This window comes from Delphinapterus leucas, chromosome 8, assembly GCF_059928025.1.
Source record: "Delphinapterus leucas isolate spDelLeu-1000000601 "Yukka" chromosome 8, BTC_Dleu_Yukka2, whole genome shotgun sequence".
Lineage (NCBI taxonomy): Eukaryota > Metazoa > Chordata > Mammalia > Artiodactyla > Monodontidae > Delphinapterus > Delphinapterus leucas.
Genome location: NC_143136.1, coordinates 34,920,286 through 34,945,523, shown reverse-complemented (window position 1 = coordinate 34,945,523; position 25,238 = coordinate 34,920,286). Strand labels below are relative to the sequence as shown.

At 45.9% G+C, this 25,238-nt stretch overlaps 1 pseudogene; it reads left to right on the top strand.

Annotated features, from left to right (window-relative positions):
- The window catches only part of LOC111171715 (aldehyde oxidase 2-like), a 72,302-nt pseudogene that overhangs the window by 23,737 nt on the left and 23,327 nt on the right, over positions 1 to 25,238 (top strand).

Sequence of the window (25,238 nt, the reverse complement as noted above, 5' to 3'; positions counted from 1 at the left end):
CTTCCTTGCCAGCCAGCAAATAGCATTGCCCTGATCCCCCTAGATGGATGCTCTTCCATTGCTCCTGCCCCCAAGCTCCTCCCTGGGAACCCCCAAGATCCACACACCTAACAACAACCAACATAATACCTACGGCAGCTCCTTGCATGAGCTGTGTTCATTCTGATTGGCCGGTGCCCCTCCTGGAACTGGTTGTTGACGATTTTGAATAGCAAGGCTACCTGTAGAGGTGCAAATCAACAGTAAAAGCACTATTGATTTTAGACAATGACCTAGGAAATTGAAAGACCTTTGATTGTTTTCATGCCATCATATTTATCCCCCTTAATCACAAAACAGCTTTGCATAGCTTCACTGTGGTCAGTCAGGAGGGGGTCACGGAAAGTTCTAGTAGAGTCTGCCACCTGCTAGTTTTTACCGTCATCCCTTCTCTCTAGCCTCTGTTTTCTTGCGTTCATTCAAAGAGTGTAGACCAACCCAGGGGTTCCCAACCCTGGCTGCCCAGGAGAACTCCCTGGGGAGACTTTGATAAAGCCTTGCACCCAGAGATTCTGATTTGATTGACGTGGGAGTGGGCCATCTGTGCTGTTGATTCTCTGAGCAGCCAGTGTGGAGAGCCACCGCACTAGCTGGTCACCAAGGCCCTGGAGCCATGATTATAATCCAGCTGCTCCTCCCACATCACCTGTAAAAACAATGTGCTTTCCAGGGCTGACAATAGGTGCTGCCTGTCTTCTGGCCCAGGTCAAGGACATCTTGGCTGAGAGGGTATCTGAGTTCCGCGAGAAGACCCAGACACACCAAGCATTCCTGAAGCACCTGAAGAGCCTGGCGGGCAGGCAGATCTGGAACGTGGCCGTATGTCCTCCGGGCCAATCACGAACCCCACTGCACCTATTTCTTAACCTCACCGAAATGTTGAAATAGGCATTGGCAGAATCAGTGTGCAAAATGGTCTCAGCAGGTTGAAACGACAGGCACAATAAGTAACTATTCAATATTTAACAAACATTATTTAATAACATATTTCAAAGAAGACTCTAAGTCAAGTTCAACAGAATAAGCCAAGTAGGAATACAAGTGCTAATTTTGTGGTAAGACCTTCAAATAAGCTAATTTAGACTTAGGCTGCGTTAACAGAAGTATAATACCTAAAATAAGGAGGGTAGTCTCCTCTACCTCAGACTGTTCAGATCACAGCTGAATAATAATGCTCAGATCAGGGAATCACACTTCAAGGTCTGATTGTTTTTGACCTCAGAAGAAAGCAGAAGTAAGTTTTCAAAGTACACACGCTCCTTCCCTTATGTACCCCAAATGGTGTATTAGAAATCCTTGGGATACAGAGAATGGAGAGAGAACATGTTTCCTTTGAAAAATCTCTTCAAGTGATTCCAAAATGTTCCCATTCACTGTCAAGAACCCTGACTCAAACCCTGGAGCCTGGCAAGGAGATGGTGGCAGGAGAGTGAGGGGTTGGAAACCACATCAGAAAGAGGAATGGTGGGGGTGGGGACAATCAGAGGGACCATGACAGCTGCCTTCAAATATTTCTAGACTCCCAAGGAGACGTGTGATGTATTTCATATGATCACAAAGGGTAGAAGTACGACTGATAGCTGAGAATCCAGGGAAGCAGATTTCTACTCAGTGGAAACAAGAACTTTAAAATTGAGCTGCTCATCGCTCTATGACATAAATCACAGCAAAACCCTTTTTGACCCACCTCCTAGAGAAATGGAAATAAACAAATGGGACCTAATGAAACTTAAAGGCCTTTGCACAGCAAAGTAAACCATAAACAAGACGAAAAGACAACCCTCAGATTGGGAGAAAACATTTGCAAATGAAGCAACTGACAAAGGATTCATCTCCAAAATTTACAAGCAGCTCATGCAGCTCAATAACAAAAAAACAAACAACCCAATCCAAAAACTGGGCAGAAGACCTAAATAGACATTTCTCCAAAGAAGATATACAGATTGCCAACAAACACATGAAAGAATGCTCAACATCATTAATCATTAGAGAAATGCAAATCAAAACTACAATGAGGGCTTCCCTGGTGGTGCAGTGGTTGAGAGTCCGCCTGCCGATGCAGCGGACACGGGTTCGTGCCCTGGTCCGGGAAGATCCCACATGCCTCGGAGCGGCTAGGCCCATGAGCCATGGCCGCTGAGCCTGCGCGTCGGAGCCTGTGCTCCACAACAGGAGAGGCCACAGCGGTGAGAGGCCCACGTACCGCAAAAAAAAACCAAAAACAAACAAACAAACAAAAACTACAATGAGATATCATCTCACACCGGTCAGAATGGCCATCATCAAAAATTCTAGAAACAATAAATGCTGGAGAGGGTGTGGAGAAAAGGGAACACTCTGGCACTGTTGGTGGGAATGTAAATTGATACAGCCACTATGGAGAACAGTATGGAGGTTCCTTAAAAAACTACAAATAGAACTACCATATGACCCAGCAATCCCACTACTGGGCATATACCCTGAGAAAACCATAACTCAAGAAGAGTCATGTACCACAATGTTCATTGCAGCTCTATTTACAATAGGCAGGACATGGAAGCAACCTAAGTGTCCATCAACAGATGAATGGATAAAGAAGATGTGGCACACACATACAATGGAATATTACTCAGCCATAAAAGGAAACGAAATTGAGTTATTTGTAGTGAGGTGGATAGACCTAGAGTCTGTCATACAGAGTGAAGTAAGTCAGAAGGAGAAAGACAAATACCGTATGCTAACACATATATATGAAATCTAAGAAAGAAAAATATCATGAAGAACCTAGGCGTAAGATGGGAATAAAGACACAGACCTACTAGAGAATGGACTTGAGGACACAAGTAGGGGGAAGGGTAAGCTGGGACGAAGTGAGAGAGTGGCATGGACATATATACACTACCAAACGCAAAATAGATAGCTAGTGGGAAGCAGCTGCATAGCACAGGGAGATCAGCTCGGTGCTTTGTGACCACTTAGAGGGGTGGGATGGGGAGGGTGGGAGGGAGGGAGACGCAAGAGGGAAGAGATATGGGGACATATGTATATGTATAACTGATTCACTTTGTTATAAAGCAGAAACTAACACACCATTGTAAAGCAATTATTCTCCAATAAAGGTGTTAAAAAAAAATTGAGCTGTTCATAGAGGAACTGGGGTTTCCTATCCTCACCCATGTTTCAGCCCGGGTCAACACAGCCCAGGTTGTCACTGTAGATTCCATCACTACATGGGAAGGAGAGCACTGAGTGGACTGGCCAGTCATTTCCCTGCCACGTTCTGAGATGCTACAGCCTCAACCAGATCCAAGTGGAATCTCCCAAGAGGAAAAGGGCAACTCTCCCTCAGTGATGTGGATGCCCAGCACCTCAACACAGCCCACGGGAAGTCCAGCAATTTCAGAGGCCGTGCGATGAGGCTGAGATCCCAAGGCAGGATGGCACCTCTGTGGCCAGCACTGTGGCCACCTGCACCAGCTAAGTAGGGGTGGCTCAGAACTGGCTGCTGAGCCTCACTCACTTGAATCCCAGTCCTGCCCCTTCCTAGCTGGCAGACCTTGATCAAATTTCATCATTTCTCTGTGCCCCAGTGTCTTCATCCGCAAGGGGGGGATAATCGCATCATCTCACTGGGTTGTTGTGAGGATTGAGTAAATACGTGTGAAGGGGTTAGACAGCAGGTGGAACGTACCAAATGCCGTAGAGTGTTACCATCCATTCCTCACCCGATCCAAAATCGCAGGTGGGTGGAGGCCTCCCATATGGTCTGAACTGAGTCTTGTCTGCAGAGCGCACTGAGACTCCTCTTGACCCTTTCACTAGCAGAGAAGACCGTAAGCAGGTGCCTACGGGTCTCGGATTTGAGGGATCGAAGGCCGAGGCTGTAACTCTCTCTCCTTAGTCCTTAGGGGGACACATTATAAGCCGGCATCGCTATTCAGATCTGAATCCATTTCTGGCTGTGGGCGACACTAACCTCAATCTGATATCAGAAGGTCAGCTACCCCAGAACACTCTGGACAGAACCTAAAAAGTTTTTGTCTCTTTTTAAAGAATTGCTATATCAGAGCCCAGGTCTCTGGCTCTCAATCCACCATGGGAAGCTCAGGCTCCTGGCAGGAGGCACACTGATGCAAGGGGTGGCTGATGCTTCCTTCTTCACCACCTACCACACATACACGCAACACCCAGCCTGGACCACAGTTCAGTTAGCCCGCATCAGCCTGGGGCGGTATCAGAGGCTGACGTGAAGGCTCTCTGTGGCCCAAGGACCAGTACCTCCTTCTCTTAATGCCCACACCCCCAGTTTCTGTGAGAGAAGCCACAGATCTAGTTAGGACACGCTGGGGACACCGTGGGGCCCCTGGGGGCAGGAGGAAGGCGATGACTAATTGTACGTGCTGGCTGAGAGGGACGCTCCCTTGGGGCGCTCCGTGCTATACCACCCTTGTCTCCCCCGAAGTGCTCAGCCTTCACACTGCCTCCGGCTGCTACAGGGATGCTAGCACTCCCGTTTACTGGGTGCTGACTTTGTGCCAGGCTCTGCTGGATACTTTACACACATCACGTCTAATGTGTGCAACCACCCGGTGGAGGTCGCTTGTAGAGGCGGGCATGGGATGGAGACCCAGTCTGCCTGATTTCCAAATAGGCATGCTTGTTTCTTCTCCATCAGCGCCTCCCCAGGGCTTCTAACTCCCCGCTTCCCTTGTTCCACCCCCTCCCTCACCCATCAAATGCCCTCCTACCGGCTGACAGGCTGGCACTGGATGCAGGGGAGCAGTCACACTGCCCCTTGTGAACTTCGGGGTGTGGCCAACCAGGAATTATATTACAGGCATTGTAACCCTCCCCAGGGGATTGCTGGCTGTCCCTGGTGGGTGGAAACTGAAAAGTGTTGGGAGAGACCTACTGGCAGAGGACAAGCTCTCATGCCCCCATTCAGCTTTGTGTGGGACCCACCCAGCGGGGAGGAGAGGAAAGGCCTCACCCCTGCCTGGCCCAGTCAACTGTTTTGCTGAGTCCTCCAGGCCTGCGGTCCAGGACGACCTTAGCTCAACCCCCAAAGACTAAAGGAGAAGCAGCCTAGGCTCTGGGGCATCAGGATAGCAAGGATGGCCCGGCCCCCATGGGGCCTTCTACACTAGGACTAGTAGCACTAGCTGTGTTCTTCTGCTGGGATGTTGGTCGTTACCTTTGGCTTAAGGTCTCTGTTTTCCCAGCTCTGCCAAAGCCACCTCCAGCCTGAGCTCAGCCTGCTCCGGTGAGGCCAGTAGCAGGGAGGGAAAGGTCCACAGGGGCTCCTCTGGGGTCCCCCTGCCGCCTGCCTTCCAATCAGCATACCGCTGTTGTGCCTGGAGCAGAACCCACGTCAGATTCCCTGCACTGCCGCTTGATCTCCTCACCACATCTCCTCTGTGGAGCCACAACCACTTTTTAAAGCCAGAGGGGACTTCTCTGACCACCATGTGGTGACAACGGGGCCGAAAGGAGGTTTTGTGAATTGTTCACTTTGCTTTAAAGGTGTGGGTATCCCACTTAGAGGCCAACAGCGGTGGCAAGAACAAAAGGCAAATCCAATGATTTGAGCTCTGTTCATAATGGAAACAAACCACGTCTCAGCTTAAGTTACGCCCTTACCTTGATCCCAGTATTGAATGAGTTAGATTTAGTTAACCAGCCTCTGCTGAAAGATGAAAACAGGCCTGACAGGGCTTGGGGACAGGAAGAGACCCAGTTCACACGGCACGTGCACTAACAAGAGTAAATGTCATGCAGCTGCCGCCACCCCTCCCTGTGGAAGGGACAAGGGGGCCTGGTCCCCGGCGCGCTCAGATCCCCGCGCTGCTCCTCGCAGAGAAAGGTGACCTTTTCTTCTCCGCTGCTGACATTTAAGAGTATAGAATAATCTCGCAATCCTGTTGCACCTGTGCAGAAATGTCATTTTCTTCAACAGATTCCTCTAAGCGAACATTTTCTTGCTGGGCTGGCGAGTGCAGACCTGGAGCCGGAGGGAATTGCGGAGTCTGCGTATATCCCCCACTCTCAAAAGGTAAGAATTCTGTTGGTCACTTTTGAGAGTTGTTTTTCTCTTTGCATAACTGAGTCCAGTCATCTGTAGAAATTTCAGAACAGATGGAAGGAAAATAAGGCTGCCCTGAAAACCTGTTTCCTGTCCTCTGTAGCCTGGTGCGGCACCAAGGCTTTCAGCAACCCTTGAGCAGGCGGCTCCGGGTGACCAGCTGCGGTCGTTGCTTCAGCTGTGGGGTGGCACCTGCCCGGCCCGCGGAGGTACTTCCACACCCCCTCGTGTCCAACATCAACGCTGGGAGGCGGAAATTCAAGTTCTCCTGCTGCAGAATGAGCTTCTCCACCTGACCCAAAGGAGGCAGAGGCTGCGGCTGGACCTCTGTGCTCCACCCCCACCCCGGAGCTGACCCCAACAGTTCAGAGAAACAGGAGTGCCTAATACGCCAGCCCTGGGGGAGATGTGGCCACCCAGCCAGCTACCGAGGGAGCCCTCTGTCCTCACTCCCTGTTCCCTGTGCTTCTCCCCCAAACTGTACCTGAATCCCAGAGGACAGTCTTGCCAAGAGGGGCAATACTTCATACACACACACAGTGATCCCAAGCCAGGAGTCACCTTGGTCATGTAGGAAGTCTTATATTAAGTCATGCTTTCAGCCATGTATGACCTTCATTTATTTTTCCTTGGGAATGGAAACTTTGAAATCTGTTCCTGAGCCAGTGTGCATCTGGGTAAGGGCCCCAGAGAGGAAAACAAGCTAACCAAACACAGCACCCTCGGTGGCCACACAGATGGAAACACTCGAGGCACCGGCCATCTCCGTTAACACTATGTCAGCACACCAGTGGTCATGGTGCCAAGGGTAAGGGGGGCAGCCATCACCATCCCGACTCTTGTCTCAGATAGAAGAGTCCCTAGTCCACCGTTGGAAAGTTCTATTCAACGCCTTTACGAACTTTGCAAAATGGAAAAATGATAGCATCTACAAACCAAGAAATTCGGTGGGTCTCTTTCACACTTTCAGCAAATCACGTTTAAAAGCACCTGTGTTGAGAAGGCTCCTCCATCCTCACAGGGGACAAAGGGAACTGGAGACTGGAGTTAATGGCACCCGGAAATAAGAGCATGTGGAAATGCTCCAGGCATTTTGTGCAGAGGCATCCTGGCCTCAGAGGGAAAGTGCGCAGTGATCCCTGTTCATTGAGGGTATGGGGGGTTGGGGACAGACCTTTGGGAGGATGTCATTCTCTCTTTGAACGAACAGGCAGCCAAATTGTCCTCAAATTGTGCCAAGCGTCCTTTGTGTCCATTTAGATTGAGTCTAAGTGATTAATTAGTGGCACCAAGGAGCAGAAAACTTGCTCTTAGTTTTAACATATCAAATAACTCCAAATGGCTTTTGTCTCCACAGTGGGAATCTGTGTCAGCCTTCTGACAGGCTCAGTGCCAGCAAAATGCCTTGGCCCATGTGAATGCTGGCAGGCAAGTCCTCTTCAGGGAGGGCACAGACACCGTCGAGGACCTGAGCATCGCCTACAGAGGGGTCGGGGCTGCCACAGTCAGTGCACAAAAATCCTGCCAGCAGCTCCTGGGGAGGTAAGCAACAAACCCTGGACCCTGATGGTGAAGCTTGATGTCAAAAACAACAAGTGGGAAGATGGAAACTCCTATATGTAGAATCATTGCTTGTTCTTTCTATAATTTTGCTAAATGAATCCAACCTTATTTGACTTTGATTAATTAGGTGCCACTCTTTGAGTGAGGGACACAACAAAAATGGCCCAGGACTGTGTTCAGCCCCACTGCTCTTGTGCACATCAACACTCCTGCAAACCCACACTGGGCAGCATCCAAGTGGTACCTACCACTCCCACTGCTCGGGGGCACTCTATTTCTTCCTCAGTAAAGGCAGTGTCCAAGTCTAAGTCCTGTCCAGTTCATAATGGAATTGACCCTAATGGTCTATTTATTTCATGTCTGGTTCCAGCATGTTCAGGCTACTCAGTGCAGCCTCCCAGGCCCCAGTTTTCCTGAATGGCTTGTTTAGGTGATTTCTAAGTGCCTATCCAACTCATGAGACTCGGGGGTGTCTGAACCGCCACCATCCAATATCTAGCACGTGCCAGTAGTCACTGAGGCTGCCCTTCTCCAGGTGCTGGGGTGAGCTGATGCTGGATGAGGCCTGCAGGCTGCTCCTGGACGAGCTTTCCCTCCCAGGCTGGGCTCCAGGTGGGAGGGTGGCATTCGAGAGGACTCTGGTGGTCAGCTTCTTCTTCAAATTCTACCTACAAGTTCTGCAGGAACAGAAGAAGCTAGTAGAACTGTTCTCTGTGCCTGTAAGTGCTCTGGCTTTTATGTGCTCCTGGCAGCGGAAGCTCCCACCTTCCCCACTACTTTTGCAAACTGTCTTGTGGGCAGCCTGTCAGTTCCCAGCCATCCCTTCTTCTGGAAGTCAGCCCTGAAGGGCTACTGCGTGAGGCTCAGGATGCCAGACTGTCTTCAATGCACAGATGTTTACCACATGCCCTGAGCAGGGAAACATGACGGGACCCCTACCTCCTATGTGCAATTCTTTTCTTTTTAAAATCAACTTTATTGAAGTAGAATTACATAGAACAAAATGCACCTATTTAAACTCAGAGAGTTTTGACAATTGTGTAAACTGGCATCACCATCACCTCAAACAAGAGATAGGGTATTTCCATCACCCCAAAAAGTGCCCTTTTGCCCCTCTGCTGTCAATCCTTCCACCCCTGCCCCCAGGCAACACCCCTGATCTGCTTTGTGACACTATAGATTAGTTTTGCCTATTCTAGAATTTTATATTCAATATGAAATGTAAAACAAACATTTAGTTTTCAAAAAATCTAAAAGGTTGGGTGGTGGTGGGATGAATTGGGAGATTGGGATTGACATGTATACACTGATGTGTATAAAATGGATGACTACTAAGAACCTGCTGTATAAGAAAATAAATAAAATTAAATTCAAAAAAAAAACCCCTAAAAGGTTTATATGCTAATATTTAAGTAGCTTCTTTTCAGAATTTCTGATTATAAACTTCTGGAATATGTTACCAAAGCAAAATATTTTCACTCTCTTTCTCCCTCTCTTTCTCCCCCTCCCCCTCTCTCTTCTGAATCTATCTTTCCTCCCCTGACTGTGACTACAACTCTCACCCTAACTTGCACCCCTGTTCCCCAGTCACACCCCACGCCAACAGCCCAGTGTGTTCCTAAACTGTCTGGTTTTCATTCATTCAGATGAAGACCCTCACAGGACTTCCCTGGAGGTCCAGTGGTTAAGACTCCGTGCTTCCACTGCAGGGGGCCCGGGTTTGATCCCTGGCTGGGGAACGAAAATCCCGCAAGCTGTGCGGCGAGGCCAAAATAAAAAAAGAAAGAAAGATGAAGACCCTCACAAACCACATTTACTAGAATAACTCTTGCTGCCATTGAGTTTCTTAATCAAGACCCTTGATGCGTTTCAGTGACACCCAGAGAGCCTTCCCAGTTTTGCTGCTCTCTCAGAAAAACTGAGTTGCTGAGGGAAATAATCAGGATTTGGGCTCTTTTGTGTACAATGAACCACCCCAGCTCGTTCTAGAATGGCTTTTCCAACCCCAGATTTTCTTGCTTCTCCTCCTGCCTCTGCCCAGCTTGCTGGCAGGCCTCTCTCTCCTCAGACTGGCTTGAGGATCAGATTCAAACAGTCAGTCCAGGTCTTCCTTATGTGGAAAGGGAGGGAGGGCAAAGAACATTCACAGAAGTGAATCCTGGGAGGTGATGTGGATTTGCGTCATCCAGGCTACCCGAACCTTACGGTTTCTTGGCTACTTAAGCCAAGTCACTTTCAAAGCCCAGTTTAATCAGAGACTAATCAGCTTATCTTTATTGTTTTGAATTGTCTTTCAGAACAGATGCCGTTATCCTGAAATTTCAGACCAATTCCTAAGTGCTCTAGAAGACTTCCCGGTCACAGTACCCCAGGGAGTCCAAAGGTACCAGGTCAGTGAGTTTAATTTAATGGAAACCGAGACACTAAGAGACAGCTGTAGCTGTGTGAACAAGCAAGTGCTTCAAAGTTGTGATTTTCCCTTCTAACTTTCTAGTTTTTGCTAGCACATTGGCCCTTTGTTCAGGTCGATCCAGGGAGAGGCTGGATCTAAGATCAGGCCTGAGCTACCGCTGGATGCACTCAGGGCCAAACCGACCTGAAACAGTTTGACCATCTGACTAATAATTGAGAGTGTCTTCAAACTGCTGTTCTTTGGGCATTTGTTTGAGGAGCAGCTAAGCCAGGAGTGGGGGGAAGGACAGAGCAGGACAGTAGCAAGGTTCAGCCTCCAGCCCTGATTGCAAATGTTTAATCTCCAGTCGGCAAGACAAGAGTCCTGCAAGTAACTGAAGCCCCTCTTCTTGAAGGACAATTTAGAAAGTATCTATTATTATCTATTAGAGCACAGCCCCTCCTGCCACCCGATCTCCACACACAGTCCACACATAGATCTTCGCTGAGAAGAGTTCCAGAATAAACACGTGCTCCCTTTACTTTTTAGTTTTTATTGGAGTACAGGTGATTTACAATGTTGTGTTAGTTTCTACTGTACAGCAAAGTGAATCAGCTATACGTATACATATATCCCCTCTTTTTTGGATTTCCTTCCCATTTAGGTCACCACAGAGCACTGAGTAGAGTTCCCTGTGCTATATACTGTAGCTTCTCATGAGTTACCTATTTTATACATAGTATCAATAGTGTATATATGTCAATCCCAACCTCCCAATTCATCCATTTACTTATACTGCCAGTGATATTTTTGTGCACAAAAATATCACAAGGGCAGCCGAGGCACCTTAGACCAGATCTGGATAGACTCCATTGCCATGTGCCCCCCATCTCCCACCAGAGGCCCTGCTCCAGCCAATAAGCAGGCTTTTGGCTTAGATTTTGGCCCCCCATCCTCAGGAATTATAGCACTCAAGGCCTCATCATCATGGTCACTTTACGTGTAAACAGGCTGATCATTGGAAAGGTAAGAAAGCAGGACAGGGAGACCCTCTGAATTCCAGAATAAAGGGGTGCAGGGCACCACTTGGGAAAAGAACATGCCAAAAGGGGAAGCCAGAGTGCCCCTTCACCTACTTCACAATTCTGCCAAAACATTGGCCCTGTCTAAAGCATTGCCGCATAACCGAAATAACAATTCCCCAGTCTAGTTACATCATTAAATTGCCACGCTCATCTGACCCACTCCACTGTTTGTTGCCTGAGGGTGACCGTCTGATTTCTCAATCCTGAATCAGGAGTGTTGGTAATCGGCCAGGTCACTTCTTAAGATTAAAGTTTTCCAGGGAAACTCTTGTCTTTCTCTGTAGAGTGTGGATTCTCACCAACCCCTCCAAGATCCAGTCGGATGCCCCATCGTGCACCTATCAGGCCTTAAACATGCCATAGATGAAGCCATATTTTGTGATGACATCTTCATGCTGGATAAAGAACTTTCAATGGCTTTGGTGACCAGTACCAAAGCCCATGCAAAAATCATGTAAGTAAATGAAAAGCTTTCGAAAGGCTTTTTTAAAGCACACTTGGGGATTCCCTTGGAGGAATGTGACCATTCTCCTGAAATGATCTAAACCCCAAGAACCTTATGGAAAGAATTTTTAAGAGGTCACCAGCCCCAGGAAGAGGAAGGGAGTGTAACTGGAAATGCCCATCATGAAAGAGAGACAAAAATCACAGTTAGGGCCCTCGCTTTCATTCTAATCTCATCTCCCTGCTGCTGCCTCAGGCATGGCTCAAAGGAGTAACTCTGAGTAGGGCTAATATTCAGCTGGTGATAAAACAATGAATGAATGGTAAATGGCCACTGTCCTAAGCTTCCAAAGGACACCCCTGCCACAGCCCCACTGGTCCTTCCCTCCCCTCCCATGCCAGTAGCTATGATGTTACCCCAGGCCCAGCAGGGGGGCTCCTGGACCCTGCTCTGTGTCAGATCAGCTCTGATTGGTCAGGGCCTACGGTGAACCAGTTGTTATATATTTTGATTTTCACCCATGCTCTATCTCTCCCTCAGGTTTAGGGCCCTCAAAGCTTGCTGATTTCTACTTCTTAAATATTTCTCTTTTTTCAGATCAATTGATTTGTCCGAGGCCCTTGAACTACCTGGGGTGGTTGATGTGATAAGAGCGGAGGACATTCCAGGCACCAGTGGTACCGAAAATGACAAATTGTTGGCCGTGGATAAGGTAAGGTACAGAACGTGCCTTCCCACATGACTTTGTGCAGATAATCACCAAGGTACCACCTCCAGGTGGCCTTCCGTCGCCTCCCAGCCCTCTCTGTCACTGGGGGCTAGAAGTGCCAATTCTTCCAGCTTCTCTCTACCCCTAATGCCTTTATTCAGATGGACCTACTCTTCTGGAATCAGGAAATAACATGGAGAAAAGGAAATTTATTACAGGAAAACAACAAGTCCGAGTTTTCCCACTGTGTGCTCTTGAGTCAATTTACTCTTATTTGAAGAATAAACGCTGGAATTGACATATATCAGGATAGAAAACCCTTGAAAAATCTAGAAAGGAGAGTACAAATATATAGCCAGTCTCTGTTATTTACACTGAACTCTTTCCTTTCCTGGACTAACCCTCTTCCTGCCACCTCCCACTCACCTTCACATACTCCATTTTTAATAAAGTTGCTCATGTCATCCTTGACCTTTTAATTCAAGTCTACAATCATTCATTGAGCACTTGCTTTTGGAGCCAAACTACCTTGGTTCATGGTCTCGCTCTGCCACTCACTAGCTGTGTATCATCACCTGTGAAATGGTATCATGATACCTGTAAAATATCATTATCTGTAAAATGGGAATAATCGTAGCACCCACCTCATTGTGGTGTTGTGAGATTTAAATGAGCTGATACATGCAAAGTGCTTACAACAATGCTTGGCATGTGAAGGCTCTCAGTAGGTGTTAGCTACTACTGTTGCATCTCAGGCTGTTTCTCTTCCAGCCATGAAACAAATCACTGTCCTTTTGGTTGAACTCCAGATAAAGAGGTTGGCTGTTATTTAGGAGCCATGTTATCTGCTCGGGCTGCCATAACAAAATACTGGGTGGGCCAAAAAGTGCCTTCAGTTTTTTTAATAAAAATAAAAGATATTTTTCACCAAGAACTTTATTGAGCAATGTATCCACCCTTTTGTTCCACTACCTTCTGCCATTTTTCAGGCAACTTCATAATTCCATCTCCCCGAAATTTTTATCTTTTTGAGCAAAGAACTGTCCCAGGTGCCTTTTATTGTCCTCCAGGGAACTGAAATTTTTTCCATTAAGAGAATTTTGTAAAGACCGAAATAAATGGAAATCCGAAGGTGCAATGTCTGGTGCATACAGCAGATGAATCAGAACTTCCCAGCCAAGCTGTAACAGTTTTTGCCCAGTCATCAAAGAAACATGCGGTCTTGCGTTATCCTGATGGAAGATTATGCGTTTTCTGTAGACTAATTCTGGACACTTTTCGTTGAGTGCCACTTTCAGTTGGTCTACTTGGAAGCAGTACTTGTTGGAATTAATCATTTGGTTTTCCGGAAGGAGTTCATAATAGAGGACTCCCTTCCAATCCCACCATATACACAACCTCACTTTCTTTGATTGAAGACCGGCCTTTGGTGTGGTTGGTGGTGGTTCATTTCGCTTGCCCCACAATCTCTTCTGTTCCACGTTATTGTACAGTATCCACTTTTCATCACCCGTCACAATTTGTTTTAAAAACGGAACGTTTTCTTTACGTTTCAGTAGAGATTTGCATGCAGAAATATGGTCAAGAAGGTTTTTTTCACTTAACTTATGTGGAACCCAAACATCAAAGCGATTCACATAACCAAGCTGGTGCAAATGATTTTCCGCGCTTGATGTGGACATTTTGATTATGTCGGCTATCTCCCGCGTTGGTATAACGTTGGTTGTTCTCAATTATTGTTTCAATTTGATCGCTATCAACTTCAAGTGGTCTACCTGTGTTGATGCTCAGCTGGACCGTGGAGCATCGTCCAGCAAGAAATCTCCAGCACGAAACTTTGCAAACCACTTTTGACACGTTCAGCCAGTCATAGCACCTTCTCCATACACTGGACAAATCTTTTTTTGCGTTTCAGTTGCGTTTTTACCTTTCTTGAAATAATAAAGCATAAGATGCCGAAAATGTTGCTCTTTTTCCTCCATCTTCAATATTAAAATGGCTACACAAAAATTCACCAATTTTGATGTCTTTTTCTAAATGCACACTGATATGACAGCTATCACATAGAACCTAACAAAATTGTTTCAAATGAAGTTAAAGGCAACTAAGCGCTACTAGAGCCATCTTACGGAAAAAACCGAATGAATCGTTTGGTCCACCCAGTACCACAGACTTGATAGCTTAAAAAAGAGAAATGTATCTTCTCACAGTTCTAGAGGCTAGAAGTCCAAGATCAAGGTGTTAGCAGGTTTCTCCTAAGGCCACTCTTCCTAGCTTGCAGATGGCCACCTTCTCCTGTGTCCTCACATGGCCTTTTCTCTGTGTATGAGCCTCCCTGGTATCTCTACCTCTTCTTCTTTTTTTTTTTGTCCCTACCTCTTCTTATAAGGACACCAGTCATACTGGATTAGAGCTCCACCCTTAGGACCTCATTTCACCTTCATTACCTCTTTAAAGGCCTTATCTCCAATACAGTCACCTTCGGGGTCAGCCCCTCAACATATGAATTTTGGGGTTGTGGGGTGGGGGGAAGCACAGGAATCACATTGTACAAAAAATACTCTCCTTATCTTTAAACTCTAAAATGACTCCATGAAGGCGACACTCGCGGACGACCCTTGACAGAGGATGCAGCCGATTCAGGTCACAGCCAATCTCACATCCACTCTGGGGCTGACATTCACTGAGTAAAATGACCAGTAGAAGCATCTGTATGATTTTAATTAATTTTTAAATTAAAATTTAAAAGAAATTTTTTTTAGCCAAGCACATGTAGTCACATGTGGTTATTATTGGTCAACAATGATAACTAAAACACCAGCCATTGGTAAGCTTGCACTAACAGTACTTCTACCCAGAATTTTCCACCTGCTTCATGTATGTACTTTCCGCAGGTACTCTGCGTGGGCCAGATCATCTGTGCTGTGGTTGCAGAGACAGATGCACAGGCAAAGCACGCAAAAAGATAAAGGTAACCTGTGAAGAACTGGAGCCCATAATCTTCACCATTGAGGTAAGCAGGCTGCCTGATCTCTCCCGTAAGGTTGTAGAATCAAAAGTTCCTTTACAAACTTCTTAATGCAAGACTAATTCAGGGCTCTATTTTTTTTTTTGTCACAGGCTTGCTCTGGAAAAATCAGCTTGCTCTGGAAGATATTACTTAAATGAATTAAAATTAGCTTTGGCTCCAAGAAACAGGAAAAAAATAGAAGTTTCTTTCTCTCTCACGTTCAGAAAATCTAGAAGTGGCCAGTCCCAGGCTTATATGTGTTTCTAAGTGTCAAGGGTCTGGCCTTCTTGTATATAGTTGCTCCGTTCTACGTGGTTTCCATTCTCCAGATCACACTTTGGTCCACAATGGCTACTGAACTCTGGCCGTTGAGTCCACATGTCAGTCAGCAGAGAGAATGAGGTGAGGACGAAGAGCATATCCCCTCCCCTTAAGGACACTTCCAGAAGCTGCACATAACCTTCCTACCTCTCCTTGGGTAGAACCTAGTCACATGCCACACCAACATACCTAGAAAGGGGATCTGGGAAAGGTAGACTGTATTCTAGGTGGCCAGGTATTCACTAAATTGGGGATTCTATTACTTGAAAATAGTGAGAATGGATATTAGGAACAATAATCTTTTCAAGGTAGAGCCCAAAAGCAGTGGGACTTTCATGATGAAATTCCACAGAAATTTCCACTCTCACTTCTGGGTCTAGATGATGGAATGAAAATGCTACTTCCAGCAAAAATAATGAATTTAGATTAGAAAAGTGAGATGTGGACAGGGGTTTGCATGTTCTAATTCAATGAAAGTTGAGAAAAGCTTATTTCTTTCTTTGCTTGCAAAAGAAAATAAAATTTTTTCAAAGGCCCTAGTGAACCATTTGAACATTTTTAAAATGTGCCTAAAAGGTACAACTTACTCAATATTCATAGTGTTAAAGAGGTCATGTTTCTTGTTCTTTCTAAACCAAATCAACTCTGTTCCAAATTCCCATTTCATCAAGTTTGCAAGAAGTCCAAGCCATTGTTCTTGGCTCACCCCCCTTCCTAGGGTTGTACTAGGATCCTAACAAGGGTTTTTTGAAATTTTAATTCCAATCCCATTTCCTCAAGGGGGAAATGGTACCCAAAGGACACACTCATGAAATATATTGGGACTTGGAATGTTTAGAGATCCAGAGTTCCCTCCGATTAGGACTGTCCACCATCAGCAAAAAAATTCTTTTGCAAAGAAAAGTAGGTCGGACTTCCCTGGTGGTGCAGTGGTTAAGAATCCGCCTGCCAACGCAAGGGACACGGGTTTGATCCCTGGTCTGGGAAGATCCCACATGCCACGGAGCAACTAAGCCCGTATGCCACAACTATTAAGCCTGCGCTCTAGAGCCCAAGAGCCACAACTGAAGCCTGCACACCTAGAGCCCATGCTCCGCAACAAGAGAAAAGCCACCGCAATGAGAAGCCCATGCGCCGCAACGAAGAGTAGCCCTCGCTCGCTGCAACTAGAGAAAGCCCCTGTGCAGCAACGAAGACCCAACACAGCCAAAAAATAAATAAATAAAATTTAAAAAAAATTTTAAATCCTTTTATGAAGAATAGCAGGTAGGACTTCCATGGTGGCACAGTGGTTAAGAATCCACGTGCCAATGCAGGGGACATGGGTTTGATCCCTAGTCTGGGAAGATCCCACATGCGTGGAACAACTAAGCCCATGTGCCACAACTACTGAGCCTGCGCTCTAGAGCCCGTGAGCCACAACTACTGAGCCCACGCACCACAATTACTGAAGCCCGCACGCCTAGAGCCCATGCACCCCAGCAAGAGAAGCCACTGCAATGAGAAGCCTACACACCGCAACAAAGAGTAGCCCCCGCTCGCCACAACTAGAGAAAGCCCACGTGCAGCAACAAAGACCCGACACAGCCGAAAATAAGTAAATAAAATAAAAAATAAATAAATTAAAAAAAAAGAAAAGTAGCTAAAAGAACAGTCATATATACCAACACTCATTAATCCATTCATTCATTAACGTGACTATATATATGAGAGGCAGTATAGGGTACTAGTTAAAAGCACAGGTTCTAAAACCAGGGCTTCCCTGCTGGCGCAGTGGTTGGGAGTCTGCCTGCCGATGCAGGGGACGTGGGTTCGTGCCCCGGTCCGGGAGGATCCCACATGCTGCGGAGCGGCTGGGCCCGTGAGCCATGGCCGCTGAGCCTGCGCTCCGCAACGGGAGAGGCCACAGCAGTGAGAGACCGGCGTACTGCAAAATAATAATAATAATAATAAATAAAACCAAACTGCCAAGTTTGAATCCTGGCTACACCACTTCCTAACTGTGTGAACTTGGGCAAGTTTCTTAACCTGTCTGTGCCATGGTTTCCTCATTTGTAAAATGAAAATAATAATAATACCTACTTCATCGAGTTGTTGTAAGACTAAATGAGTTAATATGTACAAAGCACTTAGAACAGTGCCTGGCACATGTTGGTAGTTAGTACTTGATAAATATAGCATATATTATAATAAGGTTATACTACCCTAGGACACATTTATGGGACGGCAATAAACATACTTCCACATGTACTACGGTGACATATTGAGATCTTGGTTTAGCAAAAAATGAAAATTTCAACTATATTCTTCATTTCCTGCTGCTTTGAGAAATCCAGTATTCATTATTAGGCAAGATGCTTCTGAAAGGTAAGCCCAGGCTTGGAAGCTGCCTCTATCACTTATTTGAAGCGTGACTTTGAGAAAGTTATTTTAACCTCCTTAAGCCCAGTTTCTTCAACTGGAAAATGGAGAGAATAATAGAATTCATGTGAGAATACATGTAAATACACTGTATATTGTACAGTGTTTGACACAAAACATGCACTCAATAAATATTAGCTGCTTTCATTATTCCCATTATCGTCATTAGCAAGAAAGGCGATGGACTTAAGGCCATTGGCAAGTGAGAATGCAGGAGTCAGGTGCCATTGTCAAGTGTGGAAAACACCTGGATCTAAAGGTTAAGCAAGGATCAGCTGTCCTAGGTCAATCCATAGAACCACAGGACAGGATGGCTTCCAGTCTTCATGTGTGAGTCAGTTCATGTAACTGTCCAAAAAACACCCCTAGAGCAAAGGGCTAGAAAGGCCCTTATGAGATATGCCAAATACAAAAAGAAATGAACAAACTGTGTACTGTGTCTGTTGGGCTTTCTTGCCCAAGAGCTGTGTTAGGACTTTAGTCCTCCCCCATTAACATGGTCTCCATCCTATACGTGAGCTCCCTAAGTCTGACACGAGTATTTTTCTTCCAGAAGAGGGGAAAAAGGGAGGGCCCTGAGCCTCACTCTTACTGCATTTGGATCTATCACTTGTTCCCTGGAGATCTACACTGAAAATGAGAAATGAGTAGTTATCATCCCGGACCATCATGGTGTCCCCAGATCTCAACTTTAAATGTTTCTCTAATCCTTGTTGGTTTTCTCTGCAATTTAGAAGTTATTTCCTCCGACATCTCATCTCTGCGGGGAGTCTGCTACTCTAGTATGTGCTCCCTTGCTTGCCTGACTCCTTTGTGTGTCTTAGCAGATGGCGATTTTCGGGAGTTTACTGGTTTTTGAGTAAGAACACATTGCCATTGGAAGAAAACAGTCAAAAGAATGAGCTCTTTTTCTTCCTGTCACTCAGGACGCCATAAAACACAACTCATTCCTGTGCCCTGAAAAAAAAACTTGAACAAGGAAACATTGAGGAGGCATTTGAAAAAGTCCATCAAATTGTTGAAGTGACTCAGGATGTTTCACAGAATCTTTGCGCAACGTTCTCCTGAAGCAGACATTGAGGACATGTGATTTCCTCTCAGAAAGACCAGCTTCTAAAGTCTTGGCATTTTGCCAAAGTTCTCTTTTCTCGCTTCCTTTCAAATTGGCTTATGTGTTGCTTTGGGGGGTGGGGGGTAGGAAGCAATAGAATAAACAGAAGAAACATTCCTAAGACTTTGATTAGTCAAGGACAGAGTGAAGAAGGGAAGCAGACACTTTCAACTTGTTATCCAGAACCTCAGTCTCTGAAACAGATGGCCTCAGTTGTCACAGGACAAACGCCTGATCCATCAATGCCTTGGTCAGGACAAATCCAGCTGGCCAGTGCACGTCTCACCTGCTTTTGAATTCCCCAACCAGCATACAACTTCAGGCATTTCCCTGTGCTTACCCTTGACAGGAGAAATCCATGTTGGAGGACAGGAACAGGTTTACATGGAAACACAGCGAGTGCTTGTTATTCCAAAGACAGAGGACAAAGAACTGTGTCAACACAGGATCCAGCCCACGTGCAGGTGAGGTCCAGGATCACCCCCAGCTTCCTAATTGTGTCATGGCCTTCGACCTCCACAGTCTCACAGCTGGCCACCATTTTACCTGCAGAATCTTAGAATCCAAGTATCGGACATCAGCAGAGCAGCTAAGACCCCAGAACCTTTTCTGATTTTTTTCTGGTCTTGTCAAGTAAATGAAAGAACTGCCACAGCCATTTTCAGTTTGAGGTGTACATTCATGGACTTCGTGCTTAAATGTGATTGTGATTGGATGACAACACTTAATTATTTCCATACTTGATTTTTCCCTAAAATAATCACTACAGGTAACCTTTGGAGTAAACACATCACTTCACAGCACATTTTCATTTCCCCAGTCATAAAGTGCTCCAGGTTTTAGCTGCAAACATATCTTCTTCTTTAGTAAATTGTCAGGTGTTCACTAGCTTTCACCTTGCTGGGACTTTAGGGGTAGGTGGTTGTCTAAGATTCAGGTTCTGACAGGAATCCAGGACAGTTTCCCTTTAGGAAAGTACCATTTTTCTGCTGGAAAGTCTGCTGGAGACTAACAATGTTTATAGACTCAGTAGAGCTCTGAAAGACAGATTCAGACTATCTCAGTTGTTTCTTTCTTTGTTTTTTACTGACAGTAGATGTCGATGAATTTTGCTGTGATGTTTCAGGAAGCAAAAACCTTCTTTACCATTTCAATCTTGTAAACCTTTCCTGTTATCTACCTTTTACAGAAAACAGTGTCCTCTACTTTAAACATCCCATCAACAGAATCACCTGTCATGTAAAACGAGTGGGTGGAGGTTTAGGCGGGAAGGTAGGAGGACCAGCTGTATCAGGGCTATTGCAGCTGTGGGCACTATCAGGTAAGTGCGCTTGGGGGCACGGGAGGGCGTAAAATGCACACAGCTGAGAGCAAATCAGTGGCCTGAGAGTCACTTGGGCTGCTGTCATAACCACCTGAGTGTCCTTGGGCAACTCAGCCTCCTGTCCCTTTTTCTTTATAATTGTAGATAACACCCACCCTCCTAGAGTTATTGGAAAAGTCAAGTGCACATAGAACTTTGAATAGGCTAATTTGCTCTATAAAGGAAAAGTGGTATTATTTGTTGAACACCTCCAGAGCTGACGCGGCCCCGTCCCCGAGCTTCAGGGAAGGTGACCCACTTAGGGGTGGGGCAAGTCACCTGCCCAAGTGGAGTGTCAAGGGGGAAGGCTGCTCCCCAACTTTTCCTTCCTACCGTCAGCTGAAGACAGTGGGACGAGGAAAAAAAGGCTCCCACCCTCTCCCTCACTGCTCCTGAGAAGGGCTTGCTCTTCAATGTGTGCTCAGTTGACACATGACAACCTCAAAGAGAGCTCCTGGGCTGACCTCAACCGGAAGTGTTGCTCTTTCACTGTTCATGGCACTGGCTTTTCTATTTCTCATTCATTTTTTTTAACATCTTTATTGGAGTATAATTGCTTTACAATGGTTATTCCTCGTTCATTTTTTATGGCTGTTTTTTGTTTTGTTTTGTTACTATGTCAAAGCCCGAATCAGCCTGCAAATGTCAAAGGTCCTGCTTCCTTTGACAACTTCCATGTAGTTCAAGGGTCCCAAAGCACTCAGATATGTGTCTCATTTTGCAATGACAGGTGGGGAAAAGGTGGAATCTGAAATCCATCCCCAGTGTTTTCCATAATGAAACTCTTTGTATTCACACCCAACAAGGAGTCAGCAAGGGATAATTAATTCATCGTATTCCCACCAAGCTTTGTGCATTTAAAACTTCTCAAACATGACTGCACATCAGAATCATCTGGGAGCATCTAAATCCCAGTACCTAGGCTTCCCCATGTTGACCCAGGCATCAGTCTATTTTAAAACAGTGATTCCACTGTGCAGCCAAGTGTGGGAACCAGTGCCTTAAGCTACAACACCTGCCATGCACTAAGTGGTCCCCAGAGCAGTGTTCCCAAACTGCTGATAATAAGAGTCTCCTGGGCTCATAGAAATTCTTGCCTCCCCGTCCCAGACCCACTGAATCAGAATCACCAGGGGATGGGTGTGGAAACTGTACATTTAACTGATACTCCAGGTGGTCCTCATCATTAAAGAGGACCATAAAACCCTGTGGTAGAGTCGTGGTTTTCAACATGTACCTGAAGACACCTGCATCAGAATCACTGAGGAAAATCCAGATTCTAGGGCTCCTCCCAACCTATCGAATCAGAGTCCTAGTGCTAAGGCTCAGGAATCTGCATTTCACCAGCACTCCAGATGATTCATCTGCACTTCAAACTCTGGGAACCTCTGCCCTAGAGAAACAGAAAGCCTGGACGTCCTCACTACCCAAGGGCCCAACTTAGCTAACATAGTAGCATTCATAGCTGAAAATGAAGATTCTAATCCAGACTTCCTAGGCCGTGTGCTTGGCCTTGTTTTTCCAGTTGTGTTGTTAAGTTTGATCTACCTGTTCACACTCTTTGGCCTCTGTAACTAGTGGCGGGGATATGCAAAATGGTTGGATCTAGGTGAGGGTCAAATTTGAAGCCATGAGAACACAAGTTAACTGACATGTGACATTAATCTCCTTTGGCTAGGTCGTCAATGAGTTCTAGAACACAGAGATAATAGTAATTTAGCCATACATCAATTCATATCAGTGCCTAGCATATCATATGCACTCAGTGAATATATATAAGTGACGGGTGGGTGGTTAAATAAATGGTTGGCTATATAGGTGGAAGGGTGGATGGTGGATGGATGGGTAGAAAGGTGGATAGATGGATGGGTGGGTAAATAGTTAAATGAGGGGATGGATAAATAGATGGGCGGATGGCGGATGGTGGATGGTGGATGGTGGATGGGTGGATGGGTGGATGGGTGGATGGATGGATGGATGGGTGGGTGGGACGGATGAAGAATCTAAGATTCGTTTCTTTGTCACCCCATTCGTCTTGTTCTTGATTGTGAAGATGATATGTTAATAACTGGGAGAAGACACCCATTATTTGGAAAATATAAAGTAAGTATTAAAGATGAAAATATTAAAGTGCCTCATTTTATTTGAATGGTTTATCCTTTTCTATTATTTTGATTTTGCTAAATTCTAAAAACAATCATCTTAGTACCTACAATATTAAAATGGATGCTGTGTGTTTGAATACTCATAATAACATTTTATGAGGAACTTTTAGTAAATTTGTGGTAAAATTATGAAGAAGCTAAATGATAAAAATAATTTCCAATAATGATAAAAAAACACTACTGAAGGAATGGGATTTATGTTAGTGGTTCCTCAAAGACAAAAAAAAAAAAAAAAAAAAGAAAGAAACTACAGACATTGTTGTACCAAAACTTCTTGACTATAAAAATATTATTTTGCAATGGAAACTGTTTGGAAACCATTTGACCGTTTTAACTGCAAAATTATTTTTTACAAGTGTTTCCACCAAATGGTTATGAAAGCACCACAAAAGCTTTTTGCAAATAGGAAAAAAGAATAAACTAACTAGTGAAATAAATTGTCTCAAACCACGTTCATTGCATTTTTATGCAACTATAGCATAAACACTATTAAAAATAACTGCTGGGATCTGGGTGACAACAATACTACTTTTCAAGTTTGTGACTGAGTGTTAGGACAGCTCTAATGTAATGTTTCTATATCAAACATGCTTCATTTGGGAATTGCTTATAGCATACACATAGCTAGATTTTCTGTCTGATTTTGTCATTTGGTAATTTTGACAAATGCTAGGCTGAAGTTTTCATGAAGAAAGGTTTGCTAAGCAAAATAGTACCATAAATGAGGGAGCAGGGAGATTCTTAAGCTGTTCGATATAAACCTTTCAAGAATTTTGGAATTGGAGGCTTCCAGGAAGATGGCGGAAGAGTAAGACGCGGAGATCACCTTCCTCCCCACAGATACACCAGAAATACATCTACACGTGGAACAACTCCTACAGAACACCTACTGAACGCTGGCAGAAGACCTCAGACCTCCCAAAAGGCAAGAAACCCCCCACTACGTGGGTAGGGCAAAAGAAAAAAGAATAAACAGAGACAAAAGGTTAGGGACGGGACCTGCACCAGTGGGAGGGAGCTGTGAAGGAGGAAAGGTTTCCACACACTAGGAGTCCCTTCGCGGGTGGAGACGGCGGGTGGCGGAGTGGAGAAGCTTCGGAGCCGCGGAGGAGAGCGCAGCCACAGGGGTGCGGAGGGCAAAGCGGAGAGATTCCCGCACAGAGGATCGGCGCCAACGGGTACTCACCATCCCAAGAGGCTCATCTGGTCACGCGCCAGGGCGGGCGGGGCAGGGAGCTGAGGCTCGGGCTTCGGCCGGAGCGCAGGGAGAGGACTGGGGCTGGCGGCGAGAACACAGCCTGCAGGGGGCTAGTGCGCCACGGCTAGCCTGGAGGGAGTCCGGGGAAAAGTCTGGACCTGCCGAAGAGACAAGAGACTTTTTCTTCCCTCTTTGTTTCCTGGTGTGCGAGGAGAGGGGATTAAGAGCGCTGCTTAAAGGAGCTCCAGAGACAGGCGCAAGCCGCGGCTAAAAGCACGGACTCCACCGCCACCAAGAAGCCTGTGTGCGAGCACAGGTCACTATCCACACCTACCTTCCAGGGAGCCTGTGCAGCCCGCCACTGCCAGGGTCCCGGGATCCAGGGACAACTCCCCCGGGAGAACGCACGGCGCACCTCAGGCTGGTGCAACGTCATGCCGGCCTCTGCCGCCCGCAGGCTCGCCCCGCCCTCCGTGCCCCTCCCTCCCCCGCGGCCTGAGTGAGCCAGAGCCCCCTAATCAGCGGCTCCTTTAACCCCTTCCTGTCTGAGCGAAGAACACACGCCCTCCGGCAACCTACATGCAGAGGCGGGGCCAAATCCAAAACTGAGCCCCTGGGAGCTGTGAGAATAAAGAAGAGAAAGGGAAATCTCTCCCAGCAGCCTCAGAAGCAGCGGATTAAAGCTCCACAATCAACTTGATGTACCCTGCATCTGTGGAATAACTGAATAGACAACGAATCATCCCAAATTGAGGAGGTGGACTTGGCGAGCAAGATTTATGATTTTTTCCCCTTTTCCTCTTTTTGTGAGTGTGTATGTGTATGCTTCTGTGTGAGATTTTGTCTGTATAGCTTTGCTTCCACCATTTGTCCTAGGGTTCTATCCATCCGTTTTTTTTTTTAATTTTTTTCTTAATAATTATTTTAATAACTTTATTTTATTTTATCTTATTTTATTTTACTTTTTCTTTCTTTCTTTTTTTCCTTCCTTCCCTCCTTCCTTCCTTCCTCCCTCCCTCCCTCCCTCCTTTCTTTCTTTCTTTCTTTCTTTCCTTCTACTTCTACTAATTCTTTCTTTCTACTTTTTCTCCCTTTTATTATGAGCCGTGTGGATGAAAGGCTCTTGGTGCTGCAGCCAGGAGTCAGTGCTGTGCCTCTGAGGTGGGAGAGCCAACTTCACGACACTGGTCCACAGGAGACCTCCCAGCTCCACATAATATCAAACGGCGAAAATCTCCCAGAGATCTCCATCTCAATACCAGCAGCCAGCTTCACTCAACGACCAGCAAGCTACAGTGCTGGACACCCTATGCCAAACAACTAGCAAGACAGGAACACAACCCCACCTATTAACA